The following is a 20,785-nucleotide window of genomic DNA, read 5'->3' as shown; positions in this document are numbered from 1 at the left end:
ACTTCTCCTTGAGGTGTCTGTCTGTCTGTCTGTCTGTCTCTCTCATATTCATGAAAAGACGTTAAGGATAGGATTTTCCAAAACAGGAACTTCATGAAGTATTTGTCACCAACCCAACCACAGCCTTACAAAGTGGTATTCTCATGAAAGGAAAACATGGATTTCTTTACAATCTTCCACATTTTTAAGTCTTAGTTGGTATAAAATATCATGATTCCCTTTCCTTTCCCTTTGTGACATGCATACAGCACGGATTTTACTGTAACTGCTGAGAATTGCACCACGCTTTCCCCATAGAAGACAAAATGCTGGGGTTCTTTTTAATAATCAAACCACACTAGCTATTGTTTTCGTGAATGCCAGAGAGAGAGATTAACACGAAGAGGGAAGTACAGCCTCCCCTTTCCTCCCACACATGTGTGACTCGGCGAGCTCCCAGATTCTGATGGCATTCTCCGGGTAACACATTTAGGAGGCCAGCAGGATGTCCCCACTGTTCGGTCTTCTTCTCTCCCTCCCTCTTTCACAGCACCCTAGGCTCCTATTAGACGGCACAATCACGCCTGTGTGTGGCACCACCGCAGTCTGCGAATTCTAAGGATGGGTCCCCCTTATTGTGCATCAGTAATAGTTACCTCGGAGAAACGTTTGTCCAAATAAGAAATCAAAGCTCTGGCAATGTACTCCCTCTGAAATGTTGTGGTGAGAGTCCTCTCTTCCTTCTTGGCCTGTAACCAAAGAGAAAGAAAATTAGGGGAAAAAGGCAGATGGATACAGACTGCGAAAGATACGTGTCCAGTTCGTTGTAAAGCACGCTGGCAAATTTAAGGCCAAACACTGAGGCTTTTTATTCCTTCCTGAGCAAAGCAAGCTGCAAAGTCGAGGAGCAGCAACAAATAGTAAATAAATAAAAAAAATTCTCTAACATAAAAATTAATGTCTGATCAAACACCCATCAATTTTTTTGCTCTCTCCATATTTTTCCTAATACTATGATAAATAAATCTATGTTATTGCACAGTTAATATTAAAATTCAAATATCTGTTACCCAAATTTGGAATAAAACAAGTGATTTATTTGAAGAGTATTTATGCTTTTAAATAAAGTAAGCTATGATTTAATTATGAGAATGTCTTTTTTTTTAAAGAAGATTTTATTTACTTGACAGAGAGAGTACAAGCAAGGTGAGTGGCAGGCAGAGAGATTGGAAGCAGCAGGCTCTCCACTTAGCAAGGAGCCTGATGCGGGTCTCGATCCCAGGACCTCAGGATCATGACCTGAATTAAACAGGGCAGATGCTTAGCCAACTAAGCCACCCAGGCACCTGAGGATGTCTTATTAAAAGGAGCATCTTCGGGGCACCTGGGTGGCTCAGTCCGTTAAGAGTCCCACTCCTGATTTTGGCTCGGGTCATAACCTCAGGGTGGTGAAACAGAGCCCTACACCAGGCCCCATGCTGGGCATAGAGCCTGCTTAAGATTCTCTCTCTCCATCTGCCTCTGCAATGTGTCCCCAGCCCTATGTGTGCACACAGCATGAACTGTGCGACCTGACATGCAGATCCCTTGATTCCAAGTTGTTTCTTCACCCACTCCACTGTGGGAATCAGTGTACTTCGGTCCCATCCATGGCTTTGTTCTAGTTTTGGTGCCCAGCCTTTCCTCTGTTCCCCTTTCCTCTCCACATCTTTTCCCATCCTCTAACAAATATGTCCTATGCTAAACCTCTGATGTAAGGCACCAGAATAAGTGCAGCAGGAGAGGGAGTAGGGGAAGAGGATGGAATGAATGACAGGGTGAGCTTACACCCCAAGGGGAATATCCTAGCTGTTAACTAAGATTCAGAACTTCTCAATTATTTTAACAGAGATACAATTCCTACAATTTTTATATTCCTGTTTGAATATAAAAAACTGAACACAACACGAGCCTTCTAGATTTGCATCTAGTGATGTTCTATTATTAGGAGACATATGATCTTAGACTGTATGTTGCTTTCTTCCATAGCAGAGTCAGCAGATTATTTGTATTATCTCGAGGTACGTCTATTGTCTCCCTGACAGTTACCAAGTGAGAAATGGCCACCTTTTGTTTGCCACTGCATTCAGCTATTATTATTATTTTTCTTTAATATACCTAAAAAGACCAGAATAAGACACACAATCATGGGCTGTCTTCTTCCAATCAGACTCCAGGTCTTTCCACTGTCAATCATGCAAACTGAGAGGCAGGGCAGCTTCACTGGGTGAGGGCTTTGCAGACAGGAGCCTTTCCCAAACCACCTTTTGCTCTTTCATTAGATTTTAAAACAAACCTCCTCCTGAAACCCTGCCAGGCAGATATATTTAGATGTGGATTTCAACTGTAAACATCTCCGCTTCCCTGTATCACCATGGTCGGTCCTAGAGAACTCTCCTGAATTTGTTAGAAATAGAAGCAAGATTTGATTATCTAAATCAAACTGCTACAGAAAAAAAATAATGAAATGAATATTTTTTCTTAAAATGCCAAATCTTATTAATATGTATTAGAAATAATATGTTTGCAGATGCTTCTCTATTACTAGATGGAGTAAAGAGTCTAATTTGAAAATTAAGCACATAACCTGACAGTTATTTTAATAACATAAAATAATGTTGGTGCATAATTTTGAATTTTCAGAATATGCATTTCATGACTTAAAAATATTTCAAAGAAACAAGGTAATCAGGACAGTGTGGTACTGGAACAGGATAAACACAAAGATCAATGGAATAGGATGTACCACCCAGAAATAAACCTGTATGTCTATGGCCAATTAATTTTTGACAAGGGTGCCAAATAATCAATGGAGAAAAACAGTCAACCAAAAAATCTAGGACAACTGGATAGCCATGTTGCATGTTTTCAGGCAAAAGGATGAAGTTGGATCTTCAACTCTGACAATATAAAAGCTAACTCAGAAAGAATCAAAATCTACATTTAAAAGCTAAAACAACAAAACTCTCAGAAAAAAGCATAGGGACAAATCTTCATGAGCTCATATTTGACAGTGGAGTCTTACATATGACACCAAAAGCAAACGCAACAAAAGAAAAAACTGATAAATTGGACTTGATCAAAATTAAACATATTCATGCTTTAAAGGACACTATTAAGAAAGTGAAGACAACCCAAAGAATGGGGAAAAACCTGGGAAAATCATATCTAATAGAAGACTTTTATCTGGAATATACAAAGAACTTTTATAACTCAATAATAAAAAGACAATCTGATCAAAAATCGGCAAAACATCTGAATAGATATTTCTCAAAGTAAATATACAATGGCCAATGAGCACATGAAAAGATGCTCAGCATTATTAGTTATCAAGGAAATGCAAACCAAAACCATAATGACATGAGATACCATTTCATCCCCCATAGAATGGCCATAATCAAAAAGTCTACCTGGCAACAAGCATCATAAGGATGATGACTGATCCAATCAAAGAGAAATCCCATACTTTCCATATTGATTTCTTTTTCCACTGAATGGAACTTCAGAAGTGAGGCGTCTACTCAAATGTGACCCCCTCTCCCCCCACTGCATATGCTATGTCAGTGGAATGCCAAACTAAGCACTGTTTCTTCCATACCTATTTCACTGACAGAATTTTCATTAAGACTGTTAGGTTTTTTTTTTTTTAAGATTTTATTTATTTATTCATAGACACACACAGAGAGAGTGGCAGAGACACAGGGAGAGGGGGAAGCAGGCTCCATGCAGGGAGCCCAATGTGGGACTTGATCCGGAGTCTCCAGGATCACACCCAAGGCTGCAGGCAGCGCCAAACCGCTGCGCCACCAGGGCTGCCCTGTTAGCAAGTTCTTAACACAGATGATGACATTCGTAAGAAGGCTCAAAAGTGAACTCTGGTAATTCATGATGCTTTGCTAACTTGAAAGCTTGTTCTAGCTAAAGCCACTCAGAAAAACTAACATAGAGTTCAATTTCTGGGCCACTGGGACCCTGAGGGTTGGGATATGCACCTGACAGATGGCCTGACCCAACCCCCAGCTGGCATTGCTGAGTAGGAAGAGGAGTGGTTTTTTGGTTTTTAAACTTATGTCCTTACAGTCCCTTCTAGGGAAATAGAGTGATGTTGACAGCGTATCCCCCTGCTATCTGAGTAGATAACTACGGGGACTGGGTAGCAGAGACTCAAGTAACCCAAGTCCAAATTCATGTTTGACTTTTAAAAACTATACTTGGAGGCAGGTTATCCACTCACTGTGAGACCAGAATCATGAAGCTCAATTAAGGATTTTCAAATGTAAAAGAAACTTAAAGGCGATCTACAAATCAACCCCACTTGATACTCGAACCCTTTCTACAATGTCTGTGACATCCAGGTTATAAGTAGATATAGAAAGGACTTGGTTAAACATAACAGCTAAAGGTACTAAGCACAGAATGAATCACAGTGCCTACTATATAATAATCACTCAATATTTATTCACTGAATGAGTGAATTAATTTTAAAAAATCAGAGTAGATTTGAGGATAATGCTATATAATAAAACTGCTCTCCCTTGCAGTCCCTGAAGACAAGGAAAGGAGCAGGACTGCAGGGCACTCATGATTGGCATGTGACTGCAGTAACATATCACACATGCAAACGCCATCCAAATAAATACTATCTTTTATTAACGCTGCAGTAGAAACAAACCAACATGATCTGTTAATCGAGCCTGTGCTAGGATCCCTTCCATAATGAAGGGCTCCCAGAAGGAATTAGTTTCTGTCTCTGGGAAATGCTGTTAGATTTGAGCTGGGGTAAGGAAGGTTCTTTTTCACACAGTGACTTAGTGGCTTCAACCTCGCTGGAGTCCTGGATCTAACTTCTAGGGCCATACGGAACAAGTCCAATAATTTTCCTACATGGCAACTTTTCAAAGACTCAAAGACACCGATTTAAAGAAGTTCTTCTTTTCCTGCCCTTGAGCCTCCCCTTCTCCATTTCAAAGAATATAGTTCTGAGTACCAGCTACCCTAACTCAAAAAAGCACACAGGCTGTAAGAAGAAGAGAGCTAGGCCCTGGCCAGGCATGCTCACAACAGCAGAGCAGGCTAAGAGCCTGCTTCAGCTACAAAGCCCAGCTGAAGTAAGCAGCCCAGTAACCAAGCACAACATCCAGCAGACAAGGTAACCTTGATATCATTTAGGAAATCACCCTTATGTGGGTTTTGGTGATAGTGCTAGAGGAATTCTTGTGGACCAGATATTATAGGGAGGCAATAGGGAGCTGGTGAACTCAGGACTGTGGTCCATTTTCATCCTGGAGACTAATCACAGCTATAGAATCTGGCCACTGGGCAGTGATTCAGGGTAAGAGCTACAGTTCTTGAAAAGATCTCCTGGCAAGATCAAGAAAGACCATGGTACCCAAAATAGATACTCAGTCCCAGACATCTAGATACATAGGAAGAGAAAGAGCTGAAGCTTGCATGGTCAAGGAGTGAGTACCATAGAAATCTGGAAGTCATTTCTGAGATACCAGATCCTACACCTGGGTGGCAATAAGGGCCACCTGGAATGCAGCACTGGTCATCCCAGTCGTCAGCACTGGGGCAATACCATTCTCAGCATGGGAGATTAAAATTCAACAAACAATTCAGCAAGCACTGAGCAAGACGTACTGTGGGCAAGACACAGAAAGAACACGATGAGAGATGTCTTCCATTGCCCTGGAGGCTAGGCTGAAACATCTTCAGTGTTTCCTGCTTTAGTGAGAACAAGCTCAGACTTGGGGAGGGCATGATGATACATGCGAGAGGAACGACTGGGGAAGAAACATGGGAGGTGGGAGGAGACATGCAGATGAACGCAGGGTGGCTAATGCTTTCAATTTTTGATTGTTTGCTTCCAAATGACCATTCTCAAAGGCCCTCACTCCAGATGAAGTAGCACTTCATCAGTGAAGAGGAGAACAGGAAACACTTACTTGTGTCAGTGTAGATACTATAGTCTTACTTAGAAAACCTGCGATTATAGAAGACTTTTTCACCAGCTACACAAGACTGTTGGGATGCATGAATCTTACACCTGACTAAAGCAAAATCTAAGTTTCTTTCATATATGATGCTGCTAAGCCAAATCTTTCCTACTGCCTTTTTGCCATTTAATTGGTGGTGATGATGGTGAGGTGGTTACATCATCCCTGTGCCATTTCTGCCTCTTAGATCTGGGTCACTGAGTTAAATGTCAAGATGTTCTCGAATTCTGTTTCTCTCCTTTGTTATGACATTAGCCATCTCTCCCAGCTTTGGGCTATGCATTTGTATAGCTGTACCCAAGTGAGGCCTAATGTCGGCTAGCACAGGATTTGGTTCAAATACCAGAAACCTTTCTCTAGGAAGATAGCAATTTATTAATCAGTTCTCTCTGGATATACATACTAAGTCAGTTATTAATCTAGCTAATTACACATATCCCCTATTTGTCCAAATGATAAATGTTAGCAATTTGATACACTTTGGGTATAAAAACCCCATATATATATCTATAAAGTAATGCATGCTATTTCTTATTAATCCATCTGAATTCTATGATGGGTCTAATAAATTGTCAATAGAATAGAGTCCAATCGCAAAGCACAGACATTTCCTCCCATTAAAATTTCAATGACTATTGAAGTCCTTTGCCATAATAATGCAAGAAAGTAAGACTGAGCATAAGTCTTTGAGCATAAGACTGAATATGCTCAATGGTAAAGCAACTAAAAGGGTAGCTCATGTCAATGTATCTGGATGTCATAGATGTCCTGAACCATACTGGAAAACCGTTAATTTACAATGGATGCTTCTTCCTCCCTCATCTCCAGATTCTCGACTTCTTGGGCTACACTTTTCCCCTTGTGAGGCTCCCTTGTGTTTTCTGGCCATTTTTTCTTGCCAGCTTTCCCAGCTGTGGCTCTCTTCTTTTCCATGCTTCCCCCCCACCCCAACCCCCTACCCCCGCCTGCCCTGGCTGCTTTTGCTCACACTTCCAGCCTTCCTGGGATTTTCGGAAAGATTCCAGCTTTCATGCCATCTGATATCTCTTGCCTCATTTCTCACACATCCTAACAGCTGAAATCCTTGAGGTCTGCAAAGCAACAGTCCATTAAGAAAAGAGTATTTTCAGGGAGTCAGTTTTCTTTACTAAGAACAGTAAAATGGAAGAGGCAAGGAAAGGAAGTTCAGAGGTACCAAAGAGAGGCCACTATGAAGATAAGATGAAAGTAAAAAAAAAAAAAATTAGGCATCAAAAAGATGTAAGTATGACACTGGGAAAATAATTCTTTCTGAAAATCCTCTTAAATGGTGTGGTTTAATAAAAATAATCCCCTTTCCAAGGAGAACATATTTTTCTTGAATTCTGGGGAGCTGATGATAAAAATTCTTTAACCACATATCCTCATACTATCTACGATATTCAGAACCCAGGTAAGCATAGATACAGTTATAATACACACATGGAGTTATTAACAAATGACATTTTATTAGCAAAAACCTGCTTTTTATAAGAGTGTTACTTGGAAAGAGGCCTAAAATGACACTATTTCCCATAAGCCTTATCTGTAAGCATGCATCCCAAGCAAGGCTTGGACTTGAATTCCTTGCAGTTTCAATATTAATAGAGAAAATATCAAAATAACCAAAGTGCTCAATAGGAAAAAAAAATCCTTTATTCCTAACAAAAGACAGAATAGTTTATAATATGCAAATTCGATGTATTTAGGGAGAGTTGCATGCTTCTCAGGCATCTAAACATAAAACAAGGGACCTCAAACACTAACAATAAAAATAACTTAAATGTTGCTGTAGTGAACAGAAAATACATAAATTGATTCCCCTACTTACTAATAAATGAATTGGTAGGAAAATAAATATTTAAAAATATCCTTCTTTAGGCAATGTAAATAAACATGGGAACACCCCACCTGGGTGGCTCAGTTGGTTAAGCTTCCAACCCTTGGTTTCAGCTCAGGTCATGATCTCAGGGTCATGAGATCGAGCCCCACTTTTGGCTCCCTGCTCAGCGGAGAGTCTGCTTGAGATTCTCTCTCTCTCCCTCTCCTTCTCCCACCCCCACACTTTCTCTCTCTCAAAGTAAATAGGGATGCCTGGGTGGCTCAGTGGTTGAGTGTCTGCCTTTAGCTCAGGTCATGATCCTGGGGTCCTGGGATTGAGTCCCATATCAGGATCCCTGCAGGGAGCCTGCTTTTCCCTCTGCCTGTGTCTCTGCCTCTCTCTCTGTGTCTCTCATGAATACATAAATAAAATCTTTAAAAAAATAAATACATCTCTAAATAAATAAATAAACAGGGCAATGAAAGAGGTCATTCATTCATTTCCTTACTCATCTTTTAGTGGTATTTCCTTGCTAGAAACAAAAAGTAAACACTACTCCGGTCCCCCCCACTCTATTTTATCTGAGAAGCTGTCTTTTGGGATGCAACTTAAGCTGCCATTCAGAGAGCCTAGAGCTTTGGTTTGTCTTTGCTTCTTGGTGGGTACCTGACTGGGCAGCCACTTGGCACACTTCCCTATCACAGAGCCTTGGATGGCCCTTTAGACGTTTCCCAGTGAGGGGTAATTTGTTTTCTCTAGTCTTGTGATCACCCAAGGGACAGGGGAGCTGGAGAATCCCTGATCACTGAGACTTCCTGGAGTTGCTGCATGGGTGTGTACATATAGGTGGGGAAGGGGCACAAGCCAGGATGACTTCTCCTTCCCTAACTAACTTCCCTTCACTAACTTGAAGTTTGCCTAAATGGGCTTTTGAGAAACCTCAAAATTCATAGAAATCTACTTACTGTTAGAAGTCCCAGCTGCAGATTGCAGAGTAAGTTCAGGACAGAAAGAGCTCTCCCTCACACTCCTGCTTAAAGTTCTGCAGAACTGGCTGTGTTGTTTGTATTGGCCTGGGGCAACGGCTCCGCCTGTGAGGTCAAAAGGGGGGATATATTTAAGCTGTGGCTATTTTCCTGGCAGCTTTCCACATTATTAAAGATTGTTGTCTATAAAGTGTCTGAGTTTTGGAGGAATGTGTAGGAGTGTGTGTGTGTGTGTGTGTGCGTGTGTGTGTGTGTGTGTGTGTGTAGTGTCTGAGTTTTGGAGGAATGTGTAGGAGGGTGTGTGTGTATGTGCTGGGGGTGGGTAGGTTGGCTTTTTTTTTTAATATATATATATTTTTAATCATGAGAGACACACAGAGAGAGGCAGAGACACAGGCAGAGGGAGAAGCAGGCTCCCCACAGGGAGCCTGATACGGGACTTGATCCCAGGACATGACCTGAGCCAAAGGCAGACACTCAACCACTGAGCCACCCAGATGCCCCCAGGTTGGCATTTTGTAGATGGATTTTACATCTCAAGTAATTTTATAGTGCCCCTTTCTATATACGTGTGTGTGTGTGTGTGTGTGTGTGTGTGTATTATAGACTATATGTGTATATCCATCTCTATATATGTATATAAAAAGAATATATATTTTATATATGTAGTTGGAGAGAATATACACACTTATACACGTTTGACCTCTTCAACCTGAGACTTTCAACACTGCCTGTAGATATCACATCAGAACCGTGCCACTGATATCATATTCAGGTGGCCATTATTCCCTTATGAATTCAGGCTAGTTTTATGAAATGCTAGCATATGTATGACATTTCAATCATTTCTCTAATGGAAAACAACTACTAAATGACCGAAGTTGAACCTCTGAGAAATTTTTTTTTTAAGATTTTATTTATTCATTTGAGAGAGAGCAAGAGCGAGAACATGAGTAGTGGAGAGGGGCACAGGGAGAGGAAGAAGCAGGCTTCCCACTGAGCAGGGAGACAAACATGGGGCTTCATCCCAGGACCTCAGGATCATGACCTGAGCCGAAGGCAGATGTTTAACTGACTGAGCCGCCCAGGTGCCATGAATTTTAGGGAGATTCTAAGACACTAAGTGAGTGTCTCAGCATCCCAGGGAAAGTCAAGGAGATTCATTCCAATGGAAATAATGTGCACCTAATAATGTACTATCAATGCTCTGTAAATATTTGCTCCATGATGATTTGTAAGACATGGTGTGTTCAGAAGAACTGAAGGTATCATGGTGGATTCCACTCTACTGAGCTGCATCTTCTCTGCAGGCTGGCTACATTTGGAATAGTGTACTTTGCATGTGTGAATACAAATGACTGTGTGCCACATTTTTGAGCCTGTTATGGGTTGAAATGTGTCTTCCCCAAAATTCACATGTTGAAGTCCTAATGAATGTAGCCTTATCTGGAAATAGGATCATTACAGATAAAATTAGTGGAAGTGATGTCAGAATGGAGAAAAGTAGGATCCTGAACTATTATGATTAATGTCTTTATAAAAGGGGGAGATTTGGATACAGAGAAACATATACAAGAAAAATACCCTGTGAAGACAGGAATGTATGCAGCCACAGTCCAAGAACGTACCAATGGCTAAAAGAGAGGTCTGGGACAGAAAGAGAGCACAAGCAGGGGGAGTGGCAGAGGGAGAGGGAGAAGCAGACTCCTCGCTGAGCAGGGAGCCTGCTGCAGGACTCGATCTCAGGACCCTGGGATCATGACCTGAGCCAAAGGAAGATAGATACCCAACCAACTGAGCCACCCAGGTACTTTGAGAATTTGTATATTTAAACACGGTTTTCAATAATCAATTAAGGGGGAATGCCTGGGTGACTCAGCAGTTGAGCGTCTGTCTTTGGCTGAGGGTGTGATCCTGGGATCTGGGATTGAGTCCCACATCGGGCTCCCTGAGAGGAGCCTGCTTCTCCCTCTCCCTATGTCTCTGCCTCCCTCTCTCGGTGTCTCTCATAAATAAATAAATAAATCTTTAAAAAAATAATTAAGGGAATAATTACCAAAACAACATAAAGTAGAATAACTTCCTTTTAATAATATCTTTTTTTAATTGTGAGGAAAGTTTCCTTTATTTTTAAAAATTTTATTTATTTATTCATGAGAGACACAGAGAGAAAGGCAGAGGCACAGGTAGAAGGAGAACCAGGCTCCATGCAGGGAGCCTGACATGGGACTCGATCCCAGTACTCCAAGATCATGCCCTGGGCTGAAGGCGGTGCTAAACCACTGAGCCACCCAGGCTGCCCATGAGGAAAGTTTTGAAAGGGCTCCTTAAGAATTTGGACTGATCAAAATTCCTAAGGAATTTTTTTACTTTATTGGAACTATTATATTTAGACTGATATATCAGATCAATTCACATTTCTTTGACTCCTCCTCTTGCTTAATTTATGCTTTTCTTGGTCATTGAAAAGTCACTCAGAATTCATGCTCAAATTCTGCCCTCATTCCCTTTTCAGTGTTCCACCATTTAGCACTTGCGCCTGGTTCAGAGTTGGATTAAATATAACTTTAGAGTTAAAATCAAACCCACAATATTTTAGCTCAACTAATTTTAGCAATAAGGAAACCAGTGCCCAGTTGTGATCACACAGCTCTTTAGGGTCTGAGCCATGGACATAACCCAGGCCACTTTTCATTCATTACCATCTGCCCTATGGCAGTGGCTTCATCATGTGTCATGTATGCTACCTGTGTGCATTCTCAGATTTGGCTTCAGGGCTGGTACTTTTTTTTTTTTTAATCTCATCCAAAGATTCTACTACATTGCCATATCCAGAACAGGCATGCCAAAATGTCTGTTTAAATATGTACTATTTATGATATAGCTGAGTTTCTGTAATAAGATACTAGCAACTGCTAACACATGACTGCCCTTTAGCATATTGTTTTTTTTTTTAAGTCTCTTCATTCAATATCTAGAACATATTCCCGTGGACCTGCCTTGTATAACTAATTGGCATGATGCACAACTCAGGTTTTATTTTCTTCATTGTTTGATTTCCAGACTAATGGCATTTTAAGTGAGCCTGAGATCTGGGCTCAGCTACTGTGACCTTTTGTCTGGTCAAAGAAGGAACACAAGCCCATCTAACTGATCAAGTAAAAAAGGAAGAGGAATGGGAAGACAAAAATGAGAGAAAAGGAGAAAAAACCCTCAGGCTTTAAAGATGTGAACTCCCTTGGACAAAGACACAATTTCTATTATAATTGGTAAAAATCACCAGAAAACAAATGCTCCTGGAGGCTGTATCTTAGCATGTAACACAGAAAGAGCTAAGAGCAATTTCCATATTAATCAGCCCAAATGGAGAAGCTGATGTCACCTTACAAGCCTAGAAAGAAACAAAAACATCCCCTAAATCTGTGAGAGCCAGAAGCAAGAAATACAGAAGCAGCTTCCTCACTGCAGAATTACATTTTTTTTGTCTGCCATCAACAGGTGTTGCCATGGTAACTATCCTATAGTTAAGAAATGGTAGAGGTAAGGAAATCTATACGAAACCACCATAGAGGAAAGAATAAGAAAGGTGTGCTGTAGCAAGACTAACCTCAGACCTAATAGAATGAGCAACCAGAGACTTGCTCTGCCATTTGTCAGATCTTTATGTTCTTTGAAAGGGACGCCGCAGGGGAGACAGGTCTCAGCCCAGGACTGTGGTCCTTGGAGGGGGCCAGGGAACTCTCAGTGGGGGGCTGCTGTGGCCCTCAATTTATTTCAGGTGCTAATTTACCTTCCCACTCCCATGTGCACATTGTAGCTTTTTGATGACTTTGAGGGGAAGGTTGCAGCTGAGGAGGGTCATGTCTGGAAACTTCTAAAAAGTGAACATCTATTAGTGGATGACTTCCTTACTATACTTCTACCTCTTGCAGGTAGTATAGGTAGTGAGAATTTCTCTGCTTTCTTCCTTCAGATGGAGAAGCTGGGTTTACATGCTATGAATTAGTGAAACAGTTCACAGCTCTTTCTTCATATGAACAACTGTAACCAGTATCTGTAGCTCTAGGAGGGAAATAACCTCCTCAGCGCCTGGCTAAAACAGAACCCATTTCTATGGTCCTCCTTTCACAGCTCATGGCTTATGATTGTGCCCCCTATGTTTAGCATCATGACTAATGAAACAATTATTTCTGGAATTAAATGCTACATTCTTATTTTGTAAGCTGTTGCTTGGCTCCTGCAAAAGGGCACCATCTATCTCCTTTTTTTTTTTCCACCAGGCTCTTTGTTGTTGTTCAAAGGACCACTCCACTCAATAAATGACATGAATTAATATACTTTGTTAACTTCTGTGATTCTTCAAAGTTAGGACAGCTGACAACACAAGTTTTTAAAGGATAATAGCTCAAAAGGTTTAGCCTGAGAGACAAATCAGTGTGGGAGCAGGGATATGAGGCATTAAGAGAGTCTTGCACACAAAAGACGGTGGAGATGTTAGCAGATTTGCTCTGAGACCTAGCTCCTACCTCTCTTGCCCATTTCTGAGACTCAGTTCTCCTTTCCATAAAGAGATAGAAGCATTCTCTCTTCAAAGGGTTCTTATGAGGCTTCCATGAAATACTGCAGATGAAAGTGTTCTGGGCATAAACAGTAAGTAAAAGCAGATGTTGGAAATACTATTGCCACTTGTTTTTCAAGCTTTCTGCTGTGTTAATATTACCCATCACATTTTTGATGCTAACTGGGCCACAAAATTTGCACATAAAGTTTCTGGCAGAAGATTTCTTTCCTTATCATCATCTGGAGGTGCTTATCTGATTTGGATGCCACGATCTTCTATTAGTTCCTTTTCTTTTAACTTTGTTTTCAGCCTGGCAGATTTGTATCACGGACATGGGTGTGTGGGGCGCGTGAGTGTGCAAGAGAGGAAGGGGTAATGGAGGGAAGAGAGAAAGGAAGAGTGAGAGGAACACATTCCACAGATATGCACCTATCTCTGAGTGTTCGTTATTTTATCTGCAATCTGTAGATGGCTAGCACTGTTTCCGGCGGCCTTCTACGCTCTTCAGGAGAAATGATTCTGGGGATGACACTAGTTTCTGCAACCAACTCTCAGCTCATGATGCTCTGCTTCTCCACTCTCATGGTGAAGGGCTTTGCCAACTGGGGCTGAAAATGTAGAAATCCTATTTCTCAAACTGTAACCCCTAGAACTTTGTTGCAGTAAGATTCATACCTTCATTTTTCTTTTCTTCTTCTTCTTCTTTTTTTTTTTTTAAAGCAGGGGGAGTGCAGAGGGAGAGTGAAGATCATAAGCAGGCTCTAAGCCTAGTGTAGAGCCTGACGTCAGGCTCAATCAATCTCACCACCCTGATATCATGACCTGAGCCAAAATCAAGAGTTGGACGCATAAGCAACTGAGCCACCCATGCGCCCCTCTATCCCTTCTTTTTTGTTTGCTTTTTTTATTAAAAAAAGTTCTCTCTTTAAAAATGTTGCCCTTTTGTTTCTGAGGGGTTTTGAATGTATCCTCCCCATTTCACCTCTTCCAATCTGTTCCTCACTTTCCCCTTTCCCTTCCACCCTGCTGTTCAGCACATTCACCTACTCACCAAATCTCATAGGTTCTACAACTTTGAGTGTTTGTTACAGTAAATTTTCAGTTTTGTTGTAATACATCCTTATTGAGAAGGCTCACAGAATTCAGAAAGGCCTATTATGAAAAATGAAAGTTCCTTTTCACCTTATTGTCCCAATCCCACTTCCTTCCCTAAAGGTACATACACTTAGAGTTGAGTAAAACACTTTATTATTATTATTATTATTTTTAGTAAAACACTTTAAAAAGTGTGGAGAAATATAAAAATCTAGAGGATTTTTTTTCTTTCTTTGTTACATATTGGGTAATACTAAGCATCTCTACACTAGGATTTGTTCAACAGTTTTATTGTGCTCATTTGCTGGATGTTAGAGAACTTTCCATGTTAGTGCATACAGAGTTATCTTTCCTTTAAATAACTACAGAGCACTCAAAGGTATGGAGATACTATATTTGGGCCAATGGATATTTAGATACTTTTGGTATTTCTCAATTAGAAACACTCTCATACTTCTCTGATTGACTTATTTCACTCAGCATAATAGTTTCCAGTTCCATCCACGTCAGGGGGGCACTTGATGGGATGAGCACGGGGTGTCATTCTATATGTTGGCAAATTGAACACCAATAAAAAATAAATTTATAAAAAAAAAAAAGAAAATGAAAGGTAAAAAAAATAAAACAATTCACAATAAAAAAAAACTCTCATATGATTGCTCTTGCATATGTCTCTGGTTGTGAGTGAGGATACTGATAGGATAGATTCCCAGACACAGGATTGGGAGGGTCAAAGGGCATGTGCATTTTTCATTTCATTCTCCCTCTCCTCATTGACCTAAAGCCAACATCATATTAATATATTGCCTATGCAGCTGTGAAAGAGAATGTATTTCTCTTTTCTGTTGGGTTTCACTGCTAATTAGATTAATTTCTCTTAATACCTTCTGAGATTCTTGAGTATCTCTATCTGCTGATGGTATGTCTGGCATGGCTTTCCAGTGCTGCTGTGGATTTGTGGATCCCTCTCTTTATTTATTTATTTTTTTAATTTTATGAGTGAAGAATAAAGTAATACACCAATCATTTACTTGGTCAGGCATACAAGATCCATGAGACTTCTTGCCTGGACAAGGCCTAACTTTTCTTGACTCCTCTGTATTCACCTTCCACAGCCGACCAAGTGACTTACTAAAATGTAATACAATCACTCAACTCCTTTGTTTAAATTCCTTCAGTAATACCCTAATGCTTGGTGGGTGCTACAGGTTGCATTTTCTCTCTTAAAGAATGTATGCTGATGTCCTAACCTCCAGTCCCTCAGAATGTGACCTCATTTGGAAATAGGGCTTTTACAGAGGTAATCAAGTTAAAATGAGGTCATTCATGAAGGTGGGCCTACTCCAAAATGGCTAGTGTCCTTATAAAGATGAGAAATTTGGACCTGGAGTCAGACATGCAAGGGAGAAGATGGCATGAAGAAGCACAGGAAATACATCATGTGAAGACACAGGCAGAGAGTGAATCATGCTGACCCAAGCCAAAGAATGTCTGGGGTTACCAAGAACTACTATAACAGGTTTCCTGTACAGGTTTCATAGGGAGTGTGAACCTGCCGACACCCTGGTTTGGAATTCTAGCCTCCAGAAATGTTAGAAAATAGATTTTTATTATTCTTAGCCACCCAGATAGTAGCACTTTGTTACAGCAGCTACAGGAAACTAATACCACAGGTAAAGTCCAACCTCTGATGCTGTCACATAGCACCTTTCACGCAGTGGCTCACTGCCCGTAGTATCTTCCTCTCAAACTTTCATGTGAACAACATCCTACTACCCTATGTGCTCATGACCAAAGGCGCCAGGATGCTTCCTCCTCCTTGCTTCTGAGCACACTGGTCCTTCCACCCAAACACCCTTCCCCATGCCCGCACGAACTTCAGACATGCCTTCACTGATCTCCCAGGGCTACCTCCTTCAGGAGCTGTTTTAGACATTTCTCTGCCAGGCTCCTTGGGCATATAGGATTGTCCCTTGAGTACCCTCTGTGCTGTAGACTTTGATATTATTTTGTACCTATTTGTTTATACACATCCATCCCCCTCTTCCATGCTATCAGCTCACTGAGGGTAAACCCATTATCTTAGCAAAGTCCCTACAGAGAGAATGTCCAAAATGGGATTTTTCTGGGTAAACAATGCACAGTGCCATGAACTCTAAGCAATGTTTCATAGACTTTATCCTGCAAATGGTTGATGCATACAACTGGTAACGGCCGAGGATTCCTTTTCTACATATTGAATATGTAACTGCTTTCTAGCTTGTTATTATTTTTGATGAGATTCATTGTTCTAATCAGTCACACTGAGAAACTTTAGCTGACTGCTTCCTTCATTAGCGTGGTTCATTAGAGACAGAAAGTAGATCAGTGGTTGCCTGGGGCCAGGGGGAGTGCAGAAGATGGGGAAATTGTATGACAGCTAAGGAATCAGGGGTTTCCTTTCAGAGTTATAAGAATGCTCTCAAGTGGATTACGATAATGGTTGCAAAACTCTGAATATACCGAAAGTCACTGAACTGTATAGTTTAAATGAGTGAATTGTATGAGATGTGAGTTATAACTCAATAAAGCTGCTTTAAAAAAAAGAAAAGCAGGATACAATTAATTCAATCCAGTCTACAAGAATCACCATTACAACAAGTCAACTCGTTTTTTTTGCCAAACATCTGCAGAGATAAAATAAACCCTCTGCATTAATGATAAAGAAAACAAACAAAAACCATATCCTGCAATGTTTGCAGCATCCTAAAGAAAATATGACAGCCACCAGGACATTTTACATCAGACCCATGTACTTGGACCATCCTATTGCCAAGATGTAGCAACTTACTTAGGCCTCAAAACTTTTCCTTTGTCTTAAAGTATGCAATTCTCACTTCTTTCTCTCTGTGCCATATTAGAGATATGTTTAATTCAAGAAATACAAGAGCAAGGAGGGGACAAAGATAAAATGATAAATGATAGCCAAGAAGGGAATTACTAAAATCTACCAAATTTTAGATAGTGGAGGGGACATCAGTTATATGGTGAATCCAATTACGTCTGGGTAAGTCAAGACAGTAGCATTTGTCACGGTGTCAAGCAAAAGACACAGTTATCTTTAACACCTGTGAAACTGTTCAATACGTTTTCAGAATAAACAAAGCAAAGAATGACAAAAAGCAGACATCCTGGTGCTGATTCATATACTGTTTCTATTTACCACCTATAAGGTAAATGCCTGTCACATTTCCTCTGTGAAACTTCAAACTCCCTGAAGACAGAGAAGGTAGCTAATGGGTGTTCTCTGCTCCCACCATTCCACACCCAGACCATTCTGTCAAGAGTCAGCAATTGCTCACAGGGTACAGGATACAGAGTCAACTTAGAATCTCATTATACTAAAGAGATTTTTTTTTCCTTTTTAGTAACACTGTTTTAGAGCAAACCTGATTTACTATATGGAATAACAAAATCTATGTAATAATTGATTCCATAATTGTTACCATTCTTTGAAGCCCCATGTCTAAGAACTTTATTTTGGAGACATGTACACTATGAAAAGCCTCCAAAATCAATAGGTTGTTGGCTCATGAACGTATTTGAGCATGACTCAATGAGCAGGATTCCACTGGATCTACCCAGATTGACATATACTACAAGTTCAGCTTTGAAAACTTACTCAGAACTTTATCTATTTTAGAGGCAGCTTTTAATGTAACCACAAAGATGTTAATCATGGAAAGGGAGGGAATAATTTTGCCCTGCAACATGTCCTTATATAGGTCATATACTCCAAAAATGACTCTTTGCTACTGAAATCTCATGATTAGTCACCAAGTTCAGTACGTATTTGGAAAGCATGTACTTACATGTAATTAGCTAAGATAAGTTATGGAGAGAACCACGCAAAAATAGGAAAAAACATTCTCAGGGTTCAATGTGCTAGGATGCAATCAAGAAAAAAAAATAACACCTCTCACACACATTCGCAAAGAAAGAGTCAAGTGTGCCACTTCTAAGGGCTCCTCAGTTTCTTTGTAGGGACTTCCCAAGGCCTCTTTCACCTCCTTTCCAAACAAACTCACCTTCTCCTGCCTCTGCCACACCAGAATATTCTAACTCCTTCTTCCTGGACCACTTAGCTCCAAATCTTGAAGGTTCTTCTTTGAGAGATATACTCTTCCTTCTGTCCTTAGATTCTGCTCAGTTCATCTGGCATCAAGTATTAACCTACCTATCCCATATTGAGAGTGAATCCTTTCTCTACACAGTTCAAGCAGATAACACTCTTGGGTCTTTTCCTGGATCTTTCTTTCTACTCCTTCACTTACTCCCTTGAAGAGGAGAGAGGATGACTTCTTTAATGGGTGGCTGCAGGAAGCATGAACGAGGTACCCCAGGCTCGGCAACTCCCTTCTTCCTCTAGGGAGTGGGGCTATCTTCTGGGAAGATGTGTTTTCCTCTGATCTTCCTGCCAATAGTTTGAGTTCCTCCTTTTGGGCCCACAGAGAGGCCTGTCCCTGCCACTGTGGCCTGTATTCACTTCCGGAGTTTGGCATCAGCACAACAGATAAACCCTGCACTCCAACCTGACCTTTACTAGTAATAAAGGTGATATTTGCCCTGCCAATTATTTTATCCTATCTCTTAAATTTTTTTTTTCAGAACTTGGGAGTGTCTGAGAAGTGTCACTATTATGGTTTATAACAAAGACTCTGGCATCATCTGTACATGTATGTATACATTCATATACATAAGTATATGTATTGATTAAACAGCTTAAAAAATTGATATGAGATTGTGTCCCCTATCCCTGCCTGGATATAATTTTGGGTTGTGTCTCATAAATCTTTGTCTCCAGGGCTTCACCACAATGCCCAATATATAATAAAAATATGCTCATATGGGTTTAAGCCATGACTATACTATCCAATTAAGGACATACAGAAGATTGAAAACAAAACTTAGGACTATAGTATTTGTGTGTCCAGCTACTGGTTATGACTTTATTAATGCATTTTTGGTATCACTTAGAAGTATTAGCATAAAGTTAATATAGACAGAGTATAAAATTATTATATGATAAATACTGCGATCCTGCAGAGTAAATTTAACTGTACACTGAGCAAGAAGAGAGAATAAAAGTTAAGGCATATACTCATTTCTTTCATTAAAGTCCATCAGAATCATTTCAACAAAACCCTGTCTTTGAGTTTACAACAATCTAACAGTGAATTTTATGTGATATATATCAAAGTCTAATTTCCAAAGCAGTAATGGCAATCATAAGACAAATTTTCATGTACCTATGCCTTATATTTTCATGTTATACATTACATTATCCATTGCTCACTCTTACATAAAAAGCCTCACATACACATAAAAAGCTACTAATGTGCAGTGTTGTTGGGAAATAATGACTTGGTTGTCTAAATGTGTTTTTGAGTGTTCCTCCATGAAAAAACAGAAGTAAATTAAATACACAAGTGATTATAATTATGTCAAGATAAACACAGTATTTCAATAAAACTCCAGAGGTCAATTAACGTGATACGTTACTAATTTCTCTTCAATTTTACTTCTAGCACACAATCTTTTTTTTTTAACTGAAATATGCCTTTATGGAATGCTAACTGAACACTAGAACAAACATATGGTACTAACAAGCAGTCCTGAAACGCAATAATGCTGGTAATGAATACTTAATAGAAAGCCCTCTTCTCCAGTTTTCAAAAATGTTTCACACATTTTTTCCTTTGACTTTTACAGTATCCCCTTAAAACAAGAGGGTAAATATCATCATATCCACTTTATAAATGGGGAAACCGAGGCTCACAGAGGTTCAGTGATACTTCTAAGAACTGGAAGGGCTAATGCTCCATTACATATTGCTGACTTCCATTTGGAGATTCAATAGTTACCAAGCACCTACTGTGTAATAAACCTCAGACTAAGGCTGAACTAAAGATGGTTCCTGGTCTCTCCCCGGTCATCCTGTTTGACAGAGGACCAGTCATCAACATGCAAATGGCATGTTCAATGTACTCCTTTAATTTTATATACAGAAAAAAACAAAAATAAGTTTGCAAATATTTTTCCTATAAGAGCAAAGCTAGGGAAGACTGCTTTAAAATTAATACAGCTTGGGATCCCTGGGTGGCGCAGCGGTTTAGCGCCTGCCTTTGGCCCAGGACGCGATCCTGGAGACCCAGGATCGAATCCCACGTCGGGCTCCCGGTGCATGGAGCCTGCTTCTCCCTCTGCCTGTGTCTCTGCCTCTCTCTCTCTCTGTGTATGACTATCA

At 40.2% G+C, this 20,785-nt stretch overlaps 1 protein-coding gene across 1 annotated transcript in view; it reads right to left on the bottom strand.

Moving 5' to 3' along the window:
- PAG1 (phosphoprotein membrane anchor with glycosphingolipid microdomains 1) overlaps positions 1–20,785 on the bottom strand; it is a 141,335-nt gene that overhangs the window by 59,633 nt on the left and 60,917 nt on the right. Inside the window, exon 3 of the mRNA XM_072734425.1 lies at positions 636–728. The gene's annotated coding sequence lies outside the window, so the exon portion shown is untranslated. The remainder of the gene's footprint in view (positions 1–635; positions 729–20,785) is intronic.

Source organism: Vulpes vulpes, chromosome 13 (assembly GCF_048418805.1).
Source record: "Vulpes vulpes isolate BD-2025 chromosome 13, VulVul3, whole genome shotgun sequence".
NCBI classification, from domain to species: Eukaryota; Metazoa; Chordata; class Mammalia; order Carnivora; family Canidae; genus Vulpes; species Vulpes vulpes.
This window is presented reverse-complemented; position numbering and strand designations above follow the sequence as displayed.